The following is a 15,018-nucleotide window of genomic DNA, read 5'->3' as shown; positions in this document are numbered from 1 at the left end:
CTCCATGCCGTGTCATCTCCGGGTTCAGAGGACGGCAGTGAGGAGGAGAAGACTGAGAGCTAAGTAAGTCTCACCAGGAGAAACAAGAGAAGACAAGTTTGGCCTTGAGAGAGGAAAAAATATCAATGAGGATCAAGTCAAGTAGCATGGAGAAGGGTCACACAAACATCAAGAGCACGTCTCTATCGTTCCTAAACGCAGGACACGGTGTTATGTTCTCACGTTTCAGGAGACCGAATCCCTGCTGGATGTTGACTCCTAAAACCAACTCAAGTTCAATCGATTATCCGGGGAGATGGTGAAATCCCTTCAACTGAACATACTCAGGAAGAATCCCATACCAGCCTTCCCCACCCACCCCCTTGAACTTGAAGATGTTGAGGGCTTCAACTGCCAGAATTTTGAAATTCTGAGAGCTGAAGTCCATACAACCTCAAGTTGCCAAGGTTGAGCAACCGTAGACTAGGTAGCCTTCCGTTGGGAGCAGGGGTGAAATCCAGCAGGTTCTGACAGGTTCTGGAGAACCCGTAGCGGAAAATTTGAGCAGTTCGGAGAACCGGCAAATACCACCTCTGGCTGGCCCCCGAGTAGGGTGGGAATGGAGATTTTGCAATATCCTTCCCCCAGGAGTGGGGAGGGAATGGGGATTTTGTAGTATCCTTCCCCTGGAGTGGGGTGGGAATGAAGGTTTTGCAATATCCTTCCCCAGGAGTGGGGAGGGAATGGGGATTTTGCAGTATCTTTCCCTGCCACATCCACTAAGCCACACCACGCCATGCCCACAGAACCGGTAGTAAAAAAAAATTGAATTCCACCACTGGTTGGGAGATACCTTGATCTGCATTTCTCCACCAAACAGGAGGTGGTTGGATCTCCTGTTGACCTCAATGGCTTTTTCAGCTCCAGGATTAAAAACACATCGACATGCAAGTAATTTAAAAGATGGTCTTCGGTCCAAAGGCTTCCAGGAGTTACTGACATCCAATATCGCATGGAAAAAGGCACATCCAACAAGCCATCCACTCAAGGACCCACCTGAGAATTGGCAGCTGATCATGCAGGGTTCTGTAGGTGTAAATCAAGGTCTGTCAACCTGAGTTCCTTTGAGATGTGTGGACTTCAACTCCCAGAATTCTGGGAATTGAAGTCCACACATCTCAAAGGAGCTGAAGTTGAGAAAAACCGGGCCTAATCAACTAAATACTCAAGAAGTATATGATGGGGATAATCCTACGGCTGGAAGGGACCTCGGAGGTCTTCTAGTCCAACCCCTTGCTCAATCATTGAATCGTAGAGCTGGAAGGGACTTTGGAGGTCTTCTAGTCCAACCCCTTGCTTGATCATAGAGTCATAGGACTGGAAGGGTCCTTGGAGGACTTCTAGCCCACCCCCTTGCTTGATCATAGAGTCATAGGGCTGGAAGGGACCTCGGAGGTCTTCTAGTCCAACCCCTTGCTCAATCATTGAATCGTAGAGCTGGAAGGGACTTTGGAGGTCTTCTAGTCCAACCCCTTGCTTGATCATAGAGTCATAGGACTGGAAGGGTCCTTGGAGGACTTCTAGCCCACCCCCTTGCTTGATCATAGAGTCATAGGGCTGGAAGGGACCTCGGAGGACTTCCAGTCCAACCCCTTGCTCAATCATCGAATCGTAGTGCTGGAAGGAACCTCGGAGGTCTTCTAGTCCAACCCCTTGCTTGATCATAGAGTCATAGGACTGGAAGGGACCTCGGAGGACTTCTAGTCCACCCCTTGCTCGATCAGAGTCATAGGGCTGGAAGGGACCTCGGAGGACTTCCAGTCCAACCCCTTGCTCAATCATCGAATCATAGTGCTGGAAGGAACCTCAGAGGTCTTCTAGTCCAACCCCTTGCTTGATCATAGAGTCGTAGGACTGGAAGGGATCTCGGAGGTCTTCCAGTCCAACCCCTTGCTCAATCATTGAATCGTAGGGCTGGAAGGGTCCTCGGAGGTCTTCTAGTCTGGCCCCCTGCAACCTCTGTGTTGCTCAGCAGATGGCCAATGAATCGGGAAAACCATCTCGCAGCAAACAACACGAGCCTCCAAAGGAGAAAAACAGAGCGAGAGAAAAGATCCAAAGAACTGGAATTAAGAAACACAACAGCCTGCGGGGGATTTTCCCCCTCCTTTGATGAAGGCCACCCTGAGCGTCTCGAACTTCAAACCAAGCAACAAGAGAGAAAACAGGATCCGTCTCAAATTTACACCTCTGTTGGGCTCTACCCACCAGCCACATTAAACCAGCTGCAAAAAAAATAATAATAATAATAAAAAATACACACATTGATGGCTGTTTATATTTTTGGGGTCCTTTCTTCGGGGAAACAAGCCAGGTCCCAAACCCAGATAAACACCGATGCTCCATCGCCTTCCTAGCCAGCAATGGAAGCTTAGCTAACAAGCTAAGTTAGCTTCTGCTAACAAGCAAATGGCAGACCACGAAAAGAATCTTTTTCGCTCTACCTTTCCCGAGCTGGCACGGCGCAGCCCCAGAAGCATGGAGATTAAAGCTCTCCCAGCTGCGTCCAGTGCCCTCTAGTGTCCCATCTCGAGCCCCTCATCCTGGTTCGACAAGAGAACGTTGGCTATGGAAAAGACGGTTAGCAGCAAAGGGTTATCCTGGCTTGCCTGCCTGGCTGGCATTATTTTTTAAAAAAAAACAAATTCTTTGAAGCTATCCACAAGAGGCAAGGGTTAAAGTCTTGCAGCCGCTGTCCTACAACTATGAAAAAAAAAAAAAGGAGGTGGGAGAAGTGTGGGGGGGGGTCCTTGTCTACAAAAAGACCACTAAGAAGGATGGGGATGTTTGGCTCCGGCTCTGTCGTGCAAGAGAGACAGTTTGCATTTAAGGATGTGTTAATGCAGCGCCGGGGGAACTGAGGGGTTCAGGAGAGCAGCTACAGCCTGTCTCAAGATGCAGATCAAAAGCGAGGGAAAAAAAATGTATATAACAGGCAAAAGATTCTCAACCACATTTCTTTCTTTCTTTTCCCCCCCCCTCTCTCTTCTCAATGTTGTGCCTAACAAGCAGGAAACCGAAGTGCTTTTTTTTTTTAGAGAGAGAGAGAGAGCTACAAGCCAGGTATCTGATTTTTATTAAATCTGTTTTATTAGGTGCATTAGGATTTCTTGCTGTCTTCATCCCCAGGCAGACCCCTAGTGGCAAAATCCTCCTGCTTCGTTTCTTCTTCTTCTTCTTTTAAGGACGGCAATTAAAAATAAAGGGAAACTACAGATCTGGATTTAGAAAACTGACTGTCAGGTTTCGATGTCATCTCAAATAAATTGCACTCCCAAACAATTAATCTTTGCTGAAATATTCCATTTATTGAGGACGACAGATCTGGCCCCGACTTCGTCGTGGCCGATACTAACCCTCTGACCCCCCCAAACCCTTCCCTTTCCGTTCCCCAATTCTCATCTTCTCATTGGCCATCTTCCAAGTCAGTCTCCCCAGCTTCTCACCCCACAGGAATGTTCCCCCCCTCCCATCCCATCTCCTAGGGGATATTATCTACAGAGAAAATAAGTAGGTGAAAAGTCAAGCCTCGTCTTTTTATGGCAGCATCAGAATGCTGACACTGACTTTAAATCGACAGATTTAGATTTAGGAAACACAGATCGATTTTGGAAATGTAGTTAGATTTACGGTAGATAGAGGACTGCCTCTCCCCCCCCCCACATCGTGTCCACCCTGGATGGTTCTCTGGTGGGACCACAGAAAAAGTTCTTCTTGGTGGTGGCCCCCTTCTCTGTGGAAGACCGTTCCCCTTGAGATACAATTGGCCTTCGCCTTGAACTTTTCTGAAAGGCCCTGAAGACATGGTATCTTGCAGACCTGGGAACCACGAATGGAGGTGGAGACAATCAAGTGGCTGCTTTCATTGCGTTGATGCTATTGTGGAGATCTTGGGGTTGGGTGGGTTGCAGGCTTAGCTGTTGTGGATTTTAATGTTCTAAGGAGTTGTGTCCCCTTAGGGCATCCTACCTGTCTTGCATTAATTCGACTCCAGGGAGAACGGAGAAGGAGGCTCTCCAAAATATGAAGAAGGATCTCCAAAATCTTGTGGATGAGTGTGGGTGGGCGAGGGAGAGAGAGAGAGAGAAAGAGAGAGGCAGACAAGATATTGAGACTCCAAGAAGGGGGCAGAGAAAAGCAATGAAGATGACTAGGAGACGAGAGGCTGAAACATACAATGAATGCTTGTATGAACTGGGTATGCCTAGTCTAAGGAAAAGAAGGACCAGGGGTGACATGATAGCAGTTGTCCAATATTTGTGGGGCTGCCACAAAGAAGAGGGGGACCAACCTCTTCTCCAAAGCACCTGAAGGCAGGTCAAGAAACAATGGATGGAAACTCATCAAGGAGAGGAGCAACCTAGAACTAAGAAGAAATTTCCTAACAGTGACAACAATCAACCAGTGGAACAGAAATTGCCTCCAGAAGTTGTGGGTGCTTCATCACTGGAGGTTTTTAAGATGAACTGAACACCTGCTTGTCCGGAATATTATAGGATCTTCTTCTGCTTTAGCACGAGGTTGGACTAGAAGACCTCCAAAATCCCTTCCAACACTTTTATCCTGTTATTCTGATCTGGAACGGATCATGAGATTATCTAGATGGAGCCAGCCTTTGGTCCTCAAGGGGCCAGGCACTGGAAGGACTCTATTTTTCTTTTTTTTACCCATCATGCGGCGTTTCCAAGGGAAAAATAAACCTCTCCCCGAAAACACAGTTGAAAGGAATGGCTGCGCCTTCCTTCTGCTTCCTTGCTCAAGGCTTGTTAGAGTGATTAGAGGAAAAACCTTACATGAAACGCTTCCAAACAGTTCCCAAGGGCCCCGGCGTACGACAAGCAAGCGGCGCTGACCAAACCCCCAATTCCCATCATTAGGGAGGACAGACAGCCCAGGGGACACCCCCCCCCCAAAAAGCCCTCTGAACGACAAGACGTGCTGTCATGCCGAAACGGCTTCCCACGACAACCCGGAGAAAACACGGAGACCCACCCACGCCTGGCCTGACAAAGCGGCCCACTTTGATCGTTTTTCTTGCAAATTTCCTCCCTGCAATCTTTAGGAAATGCATCTTTATACGAAACATGCGTCAAGATATGCCAAGCCATAAGAGATGTGCTTTCCCTAAGGAGGCACTTGTGGGGAAGGGTCTGGGGGGGGGCGTAGGGAGGAGAGCGATGAGGAGAAAACAGGCAGGACCCTTGGGACAATTTTATGCCCCCCTTCTCCCGCCAAAATGTCAACTTCCTTGAGTTCTGGTCTACCTTCCTTGATCAAGGCGAGGGGGATGAGAATTCTTCAGCAAGAGAAGATCTGTGGTCTTCCTCTCTGGGTTAATGTTATTCCACTAGGACTTCTGAGAATTCAACAATGACTTATGGGTCACCAGTTCAACTGCCTACTAAGGCATCTCAGTGCCCCACAAAGATATCCCTTGGAAACTACTGGGAAATGGTTTCCTGCCTTGAGCAGGGGGTTGGAGTAGAAGACCTCCAAGGTCCCTTCTAGCACTATAATTCTATGATTGAGTAGGGAGGTGGACTAGAAGACCTCCAAGGTCCCTTCCAGCCCTATGACTCTATGATTGAGCAGGGGGTTGGACTGGAAGACCTCCGAGATCCCTTCCAGCCCTAGGATTCTATGATTGAGTAGGGAGGTGGACTAGAAGACCTCCAAGGTCCCTTCTAGCACTATAATTCTATGATTGAGTAGGGAGGTGGACTAGAAGACCTCCAAGGTCCCTTCCAGCCCTATGACTCTATGATTGAGCAGGGGGTTGGACTAGAAGACCTCCGAGATCCCTTCCAGCCCTATGACTCTATGATTGAGTAGAGGGTTGGACTAGAAGATCTCCGAGGTCGCTTCCAGCCCTATGACTCTATGATTGAGCAGGGGGTTGGACTAGAGGACCTCCAAGGTCCCTTCCAGCCCTATGACTCTATGATTGAGCAGGGGGTTGGACTAGAAAACCTCCGAGGTCCCTCCCGGCCCTAGGATTCTATGATTCTAAGCCTGGGAACAGTGAACCACAAAGACACTCGCCAAAATCCCCTTGACCCCACACGATCCCCTTTCCCTTCCAAACCGAAGACTTTTAACCAGCCAGCAGCCTTCCTTCCTTTCATGTCAGATTTAATTCTGCATCTTTCATGAAGCTCATTTCTGGAATTTATTCTGAGAAGATTTTCGAGAGGAGATCTCGAGAGAAATCTCCGTCCAGCAAATCCACCAAGCTTGCCCGAGACCCCTTGTTAGCGAAAAGCAAAAGGGAAAAGCATTAACCATGCGAGGCAGAGGACGCGGGGCCTCCTCGGCTTAAATAAAACATACTTTTAAAACAAAACCAATCTCCAAATTAATGAGCGCGGCTGTTTAATATACCAAACTGCCCGAGTGGCTTTTTTCCCCCTTTTTCTCACCCCCTCTTCCCTCAAGGAAAACATATCCTTATGAATAGATAATTTTGCTAATTTGTTAAATGCATTAGAGCAGGCTCCTTCCAATCTGGCGCTTTTAAGATAGGCTGGGATGGCAACTTTCGACATCTCCAGCCAGGCGTGGCCAAAGAATTCCTGAGTAGGTGGTTTTTTTTTTTAATTTCCTTTTTGAGGACACAGAAATGGGAAAAGATTTTCATTTTCCCTTCGTGGAACAGTAGACATTTGTCCATAACTTGGCTTTTGAACATGTTCGGTATGGACATGTTCACCTTGAGCTCTTCCATTGCATCTCCTGGCTGGGTTCACCCAAGAAGACTTTGTTCGGCTTGTCTGGAGGAAAAACGGTCCAGGAGTGACAAGATAGCAATCTTCCAGTATTTGAGAGGCTGCCACAAAGAAGAGGGGGCCCACCTATTCTCCAAAGCAGGAGTCTCCAACCTTGGCAACTTGAAGACTTGTGGGCTTCAGGTGAAGTCCACAAGTCTTCAAGTTGCCAAGGCTGGAGACTTCTGCTCCAAAGCACCTGAAGGCAGGACAAGAAGCAACGGATGGAAACTAACCCAGGAGAGAAGCAACCTGGAATGAAGGAGAAACTTCCTAACAGTGAGGACAATTAACCAGTGGGATGGACTTCCTTTCAGAAGTTGTGGGTGCTTCAACACCGGAGGCCTTCAAGAAGAGACTGGACACCCATTTGTCCAGAATAGTCTAGGGTCTCCTGCTTGGCTAGGAGGTTGGACTAGAAGACCTCCAAAGTCCCTTCCAACACTGTTCTCTTGTTATTCTGATCTGGAACTGCAATGAGATTATCTGGGTGGAGCCAGCCTTTGGTCCTCAAGAGGCACTAGAAGGACCCATATTTTGTACCCATCATGCAGCGTTTCCAAAGGCAAAATAACCTTCTCTGGGGAGGTGACAGGATAGGAGTCTTCCAGTATTTGAGGGGCTGCCACAAAGAAGAGGGGGTCTCCAAAGCACCCGAAGGCAGGACAAGAAGCAATGGATGGAAACTCATCAAGGAGAGAAGCAACCGGGAACTAAGGAGAAACTTCCTAACAATTGTGAGAACAATTAAGCAGTGGAACAGAAGTTGCCTCCAGAAGTTGTAGATGCTCCAATACTGGAGGCGTTTAAGAAGAGACTGGACAGCCACTTGTCTTAAATGGTTTAGGGCCGTGATGGTGAACCTATGACACACGTGCCGGAAATGGCACACAGAGCCATCTCTCCGGGCATGTGAGCCATCGCCCATTACTCTTCCGGGTTCTGGACAGCTGGTCTTCATGCGTGCGGCTTCTGATGTAAGCATGATCTTCAGGGCCATTGGTCTTCCGGGTTCCGGGGCAAGCATGGCCACCTGGTTTTCCGGTTTCTGGCGCGCGTTTGTGAGGCCAACACTGGTTTAGAGTCTTCTGCTCGAGCAGGGGGATGGACTAGAAGACCTCCAAAGTCCCTCCCAACCCTGTCATTCTATGTTCTAAGACTGTTTTCTACTTTTCAGCCAACTCGTAGAAAGTTTAGCCCTCCGTTCTATCTTCCTGGGAGTGCTACTGCAAAATTTGCATGCGCGCTAGTGTTACAGGCTGATTTATTTTTCTAAATAAAAAATAAAATTAAAAAAATAGAGCCACGGCAAAGTTCTCTTTTTGTTCCATTCCTCCCGCCTCTCTCGGGAACTCAGCCACCGATAACTCCCAGCCTAAGAAATCTCCTCTCGGAATAATTGTTGGAAGCTTATGATGATGAGCGGCTCAGAAGCTGGCAAGACCGGTCAGCAAAGGGCAAGTTTGGGGATTTAGAGGGGGTGGGTGGGTCTGGCGGGGTCCCGAAAACTTTGCAGCCTCGGAAAAGGATCTTCTCGCAACGAAACCCGTATCAGCATCTGGACAGGTGTTACGCCTGGCGACGCACTAAGAGGCTGCTGGAGATAACATGCTCCCCGCTGCACTTCTGTCATCGGTCCGAGTTTGACCCCGAGGCTCCACTTCGGATTACTAGAATAAATCCAAGCAAGATTTACAAAAGAAGCCCAGATAGGCTTAATCTCCGGCCAGGCTTTTAACCCCGATTGACAGTTTCTTTCTTTCCTTTTTTTTAAATGTGAGAACAGTTTCCTGGGGAGCCAGTTGCAGGCAGTCTTCACTTACCGACTGCCTTGTTTAGTGAAGACGGTTACAGAAGCGCTAAAAAAAAAAAAGCATCCAATCCTCGCATTTGTGACGGTTGCAGCATCCTCCGCTCACGGAATTGCCGTTCTTGCACTTCACAAACAACGTGCATTTTTGTTTGCGATGTGCAGAGTGAATGCAGCACTGCAGGGAAGGCAGAAGGCAAACTGTAAAAGTTGCAGATCTCCCACTTAGTGACCGAGTTGCCAATCCCAAGTGTGGTCACTAAACGAGGACTGCCTGTCATTTCAGCAAGGCAAAAGTGCCTAATACCGACGTAAATCTTGGCCGTGCATTTTCCCACTTAGCGACCGAGTTGCCGCTCCCAAGTGTGGTCACTAAACGAGGACTGCCTGTCATTCCAGCAAGGCAAACCTGCCCGAAGCCCTGAACGTAAGTCTTGGCTGCCTGCTTTTCCACTTAGCGACCGAGCTGCCTATCCCAAGTGCAGTCGCTACGTGAGCTCACTACCTATCACTCCAACAAGGCAAAAAAATGCCTCGCTATTCTTCTCCGCCTGTTTTTTCCACGTCGCGACCGAGTTGCCGGTCCCGATTGCCGGTCGCTAAGCGAGGACTGCCTGCGAGGGTTCCAGCGAGGCAGAAGTGGCAGCTGCCCTTAATGCCACTTTACCGCTTACAGGCTGGAAAGAAATCGAAGTCCTTTGCATTTTTTTTTTTTTTAAAAAGACAAATCTTCGGATTAATCCCCACCCTGGAAGTGTCCCAAGCTGCTCGCGCGAGGCCTCCACCCGTCCGCTTGCTATGCAAGCACAGCGCTGGCAGGAGAGAGAGAGAGAGAGAGGGAGAGTCAGCAATGCAAGGGGAATTAAAAATCACGCTTAAACAGCCCCGAAGCCTCATGCATATTTATAAGCAACACAAGCAGCCAGCCTAAATCAATAGCCTTCCCTCTTCCATTAATGTAGCTCAGGAAAAGAAAACAGCCACTAACACAGCGTGGTTAAATTCGGGTGGGGGAGGGGTGGGGTTGCAGAGAGACCCTGGAAGAATTCATTCCCAGCAGGGGAATGAATGGGTCCTTTAGATCAGCGGGGCCCCCCCAAACTTTTTTGGGCACCGGGGACCGGTTCCGTGGGGAGTTCCGTTTTTCCGCGGACGGGAGTGGGGCATGGTTTCGTGTGCTACCTGCGTCTCGCGGATGGGGCTTCGCTTGTTTGCAGAGACCGGTTTCTGGCATGCCACGGACCGGGGGGGTTGGGGACCCCTTGCTTTAAATGGGCTGCTTCGGTAGCTTCACGGGAGAACATGTATGTGTTTAGAAAAAAAAAAAAAGAAAAGAAAAATCAAGATGGCAGAGGAGAAACGGTGAGGACATCTCACTGGGTATTCTTAAGGGACGGTACGTAGTTGAACAAGGTTGGGTGCTACGCTTGGGTGCGCAGGACAAATATGTTGGTGTCGACGGTGTCGATTGCAAGCTTCCATGTGCAAACTCAACCAACTGATGAAAAGGGTGTCGGTCCACTCCGGCACTGTATCTCCTGGGAAATACACAATCCTGCTTCATTCCCTAGATCAGGGATCTCCAGGCATGGTAGCTTGAAGACTTGTGGACTCCAACCCCCAGAATTCCCCAGCCAGCCATTCCCAAGGAAGGATGGAAGGAGGAGTCAAGCAGGAAACAAGCCTTGAGTCGTTGTGTGGCCCAGAGGTGGGTTTCACATAATTTTACCACCGGTTCGCCGCACACTGAAAATGTGAGTGTACGCGCATGTTTGCTTTGCTTGCGCATCTTCCGTGTCAGTGTTGGGTTGCTCCCGGTTCTGTCTTGTGAACCAGTAGTAAAAGCGGCAGGAGGCTGCCGCCCAGACATCATAATGGACGTTCTGTGCATGCACATGTGCAGAAGCACGCGTGGGTGCTCCCGTTGCGAACCAGTAGTAAAGGTAAGTAGAACCCACCCCTATTCTGCACATACGCCTGGCCTTCCACACATCCGCTTTGCTCACATGTGTAGCTTGCACGCATGCATGCGGCTTAGAAAATGTGGCTAAATAGGATGGCATAGCAGGAGGCGGGAGGGCGGGTTCACCCACAGGTCACCACTACCGATTTGCCCGAACCGGACTGAACCAGCTGAATGCCACCTTTTTATTTTTCAAGTTCTACTAGATTCATCAGAAGGGTTGGCTCCCTAGATGACCAACCCATCTAGGCCAACGTCTTCCTACACTTGTCAATTCTGAGCTATAAGATCTGTAGTCCAAAGTTTATCCTAAGAGCGTTTCAGCTGCCCCTACAAGTATTTTTCATTTTCACCATTTTAAAGGGCGTAATTGGCAATTGATCTTGGACTTCTGGAGACCCGTGTCCATAATGAAGAGAGACAGCTCTTGAATTAAGCAGAAGATGCAGGAAAACTGTGAGCTGACCTGGAAAAACAGCTTAATGCCATCATCAAAACACAAAACATGGCGATATCACGGGCAGCCAAATCTCTCACTGTATAATCAAACCCGCATAACACTTTCTCCTTTGGCAAAAGTTCCTTTGAAGTGGCCGTTTGATCCTCAGGAATCTTTCTTCAAATGAGCCCCAGATGATTATTTTTAATGGAGTTTTTCCGTCGTCTTCCCTGAAAAAAAAAAAAACCCCTATCGTAATGATCTGATTACATCCAATCATTTATTTCCATCCATTACTTGAAAATGGAGCCTGGTGAGTCACAGTAAATTCACACGCTTGTGTTTTCTGGTCATTAATGACTCATTGGCAGTATTTATGACTGCATTGCTTGGTTATGGCATTCAGAAGGGAAGAGAATGGCTGAAGACAACATTGTGGGGGTTGAACAATTCACTGGGTTGACTCTATTCTAGGCAACTGCGTAAAACTGGCTTGCCCACTACTTGGGCAGAGCTAACTGGGTGTAGGAAACCCCCGTCTCACCCAGAGAAGGGATGCTGTCACAAGAGAAATCTTCCAACTAAGCTTGAGGATAAAATTCAGGGTTGAAAGTATGGATTCTCCTGAAGAAGCCAATATTATAAACTCTAGATGGACACGTAGGCTCCCGTTGAAAACCAAGCCAAAATTCAATCTTAATGAAGAAGGGAGGGATAAATATTAGAGCACGCCATCCAGGGCTCTTAAGAATGATGATGGAAAGGAGAGAGAGAGATGACAGCAGAAGTGGCCTAGGTGCCAAAGTTGTCACAGCTAACTTGTGGCCTTTGCCCTGGAGATCTTAATTGGTGCCACCAGATGCAGAAGAGAACTTGCCAAGGGGATTCGAGGGACAGACGGATTTTTGATAACTGGTTTTCAGATAACTTCTCATTTTCTTCTTCTTTTTTTTTTTTACCAATATTTCAAATATTAAGTGCTCAAAGCGGAGAATAATTTCAGAATCCTTTCACCTGGTGCAATTTTGTTTTGTAGGAGACAACTACAAGTCACCGTCAGATCAAAAATATCCAAAGAGAATTGGCCAGGGACATCCTAGGACAGCAGTGTCGATCTCAATTTCATTGATGGCCGCATCAGGACTGTGATTGACCTCGGGGGCTGGGTGGGCGTGGCTGACTGGACGGGCTTGGCCAACCGGGTGGGAGTGACCAGCTTGATGCCACTCACTGGGCGTGGCCGACTGGGTGGGCATTGTTGTGGCCTGCCAGCAGCCAGCAGAGCTGGCGGCAGATTCAGACAGTGAGGAGGTTGGGGAGGAACATGGGCCAGTCCTGGAGTCTGGGGAGGGCTCTGCATTGGAGGCAGAGAGGGAGCCAGGGCCATATGCCAGTTATCAGCTGCCTTTGGAGTCAGACATCAGTGAGGCAGATGAACAGCTGAATCCTGTTCCCATTGAGTGCATGTGCAGAGTTGCCAGACGAAGGGAACAGCTAAGGAACAAGGGTCAGCTCAGAAGTAAGGCCACAGGTGGATGATGATGAGCCCCTCCCAGAGGGAATAAAAGAGGAGCGAAAGGGGAGTGGAGTTTGCAGGAGACAAATAATTTGTTTAATTGGTTCATGACTCTCCGAGACTCCTTGCCAAGTTTTGAAGATATCGGCCTGGCAGCTCTCCAAGCCAGATAAGGTCTGTGACTGTAAATTCTCGCTTGAAAGACTTTGCTGGATGTGAATGAGAAGAATTCACAGTAACTTAATAAAAAGGGGTTTTTTGTCGGACATGGAGTCTTCTTCGTGGTTTGGGGAAGCTTAGGTTACAAGCCTAGGCATGGCCAACTGGGTGGGCGTGGCCAGCTTGACGCCACTCCTCAAACTGCTGGCCCAATGTTTTCTCTTCGCACTGGGTAAACCGGGCTGAAGCAACGCGGGCCAGCCCCTTACATTTTCCAGGACGGCCGCCACGAGCCTTGTGTTTGAAACCCCTATCCTAGGACACAGTGCTCAGCCGAGAGGTCCCCAGAGTCTCATCTGAACCCTCAAAGTGTGCCTGGAAATCCTTTGTAGGACTGAATTGTAGCCTTTGATCATCTTGAGTAGTAGGCCAACTCTACCATGCCTTCCACATTTCTTAGCAGTGATGGGACGAGAAGGTAGGTGGACATTCCAAGCAGGTCCTATGCTGGATCCTCCTACTTCATGACGTTCTCAAAACAACGCAAGAGGAGAAACAACGTCCTCCTTACAATACAGCTGGCATTCAACGCTTCTCTTGCTAAGGGATGTAGATATTTTTACTCATTCACAATCATCACATCCTTTGTCGTATGAATAAAGAGCAGCCTTCGCATCCAGATAAGAGCTCTTCAAAGTAGGAAACGGGGGCTCTTCTGGAGCTGGAGGGTTCAAGACTGAAGAGACAACCTGATTCATACCAAAATTTCTGGGCCTTGTATAACAAAGGAAACTGAAGGGTTCTAGGGGAGGAGGAAATGGAATGTGCGGGAAAAAAATATTTAAGGATAAATAGATTTCAATGGTTCCATGCCTAACAGTGGCATCTCTCAAAATATGACAGATGAGCACAGATTCATCACTTCCCTTTCAAAACCAACCCACCAACCCTTCCTGATTCACAGTGGTCTTCCCAGGAAGTGTTCTGACCTAGGCTTCCTTAGAAAGCATGAAGCAAAGTCTTAGTCCCACAAAACCCAGGAGTGAAATGCTCCTGGTTTGGACCGGATCGCCCGATCCAGTAGCGATGGAGGCGGGTGGTTCAGAGAACCGGTAGCAAAAAGCCCTGCCCCCCCCCATGCCCAGCTGAGCCGCGCAATCATCAGAGGCTTTTTTTTATTATTTTTAAAAGCATTTTTTCTACAACCTCTTCGGCTGAAAAAAATGCTTTTAAAAGTAAAAAAAAAAGCCTCTGGTGATCGCGCAGCTCAGCTGGGATCGTCAGAGGCTTTTAAAAGCATTTTTTCCTACAACCTCTTCGGCCGAAGAAGTTGTAGAAAAAATGCTTTTAAAAACTTCTGACGATTCCAGCTGAGTTGCCTTATTATTGTCAGAGGCTTTTTTTTTCTTTTAAAAGCCTCTGCCAATCAGGCAACTCAGCTGGGATTGTTAGAGGCTTTTAAAAGCATTTTTTCTACAACCTCTTCGGCTGAAGAGGTTGTAGAAAAAATGGTTTTAAAAGTTAAAAAAAAGGTTGGCCATGCCCACCCAGTCACATTACCCCCCCTCCCCACTGAGCCACGTCCACAGAACCGGTAGTAACAAATTTTAGATTTCACCACTGACAAAACCTCTTTAATTCATACGACTGTAAATTACTTTCATTTACAGTCCGCAAGGCTTGATAAACAGTCTTTCAGAGGAAGGTTGTCAACATCCACCTATCTCCCTTGGAATGCTGCCAAAGAGCTAATTTCCAGACGCAGGGAAAGGCCAAACTTGGCACAGAGTCACAAACAGAACTTTCCAATCTTGAATCAGCCAGATGAACTAATTGCTTCCTGCAAAAGCTCACACCCCGTTTGCTCTTCTTTTATGTCTTATGGGAGGGGTCAATCATCTCCAAGCCTTACTCCCAAGTCGACCCTGTTTCCTTAATTGTTCTTGTCGTCTGGAAGCTCTACACATGCGCACACCAGGAACAGGCTCCCGCTGTTCTTATACCTCGCTGCTCTCAGACTCCGGAGGCTGCACATAACTATCAGATGGCTTTGGCCCCCTATCTGCCTCTGATGCAGAGACCTCATCCGAGCTTTCCTCAGCCCCCAGGACTGGCCCAAGTTCCTCCCCAACCTCCTCACTGTCCAACTCTGCCGCCAGCTCTGCTGGCTGCCGGCGGGCCACAACAGGAAGAAGAAAACAAGATGGTCTGTGCAACCCCTGGGCAACGCAACCGATCCATCACCCGCTTATTATTATCTTTGCAGATGTTCAACCCATAGAGAATCCTGTAGAAACATGCATGGACAATTCAGCCACAGCAGTCTTC

At 48.3% G+C, this 15,018-nt stretch overlaps 1 protein-coding gene across 4 annotated transcripts in view; it reads right to left on the bottom strand.

The window, feature by feature from the left end:
* Positions 1-15,018, bottom strand: part of MAD1L1 (mitotic arrest deficient 1 like 1) — a 350,909-nt gene that overhangs the window by 136,050 nt on the left and 199,841 nt on the right. The window lies entirely within an intron of this gene.

This window comes from Pantherophis guttatus, chromosome 14 (assembly GCF_059756535.1).
Source record: "Pantherophis guttatus breed Tessera chromosome 14, ASM5975653v1, whole genome shotgun sequence".
NCBI classification, from domain to species: domain Eukaryota; kingdom Metazoa; phylum Chordata; class Lepidosauria; order Squamata; family Colubridae; genus Pantherophis; species Pantherophis guttatus.
This window is presented reverse-complemented; position numbering and strand designations above follow the sequence as displayed.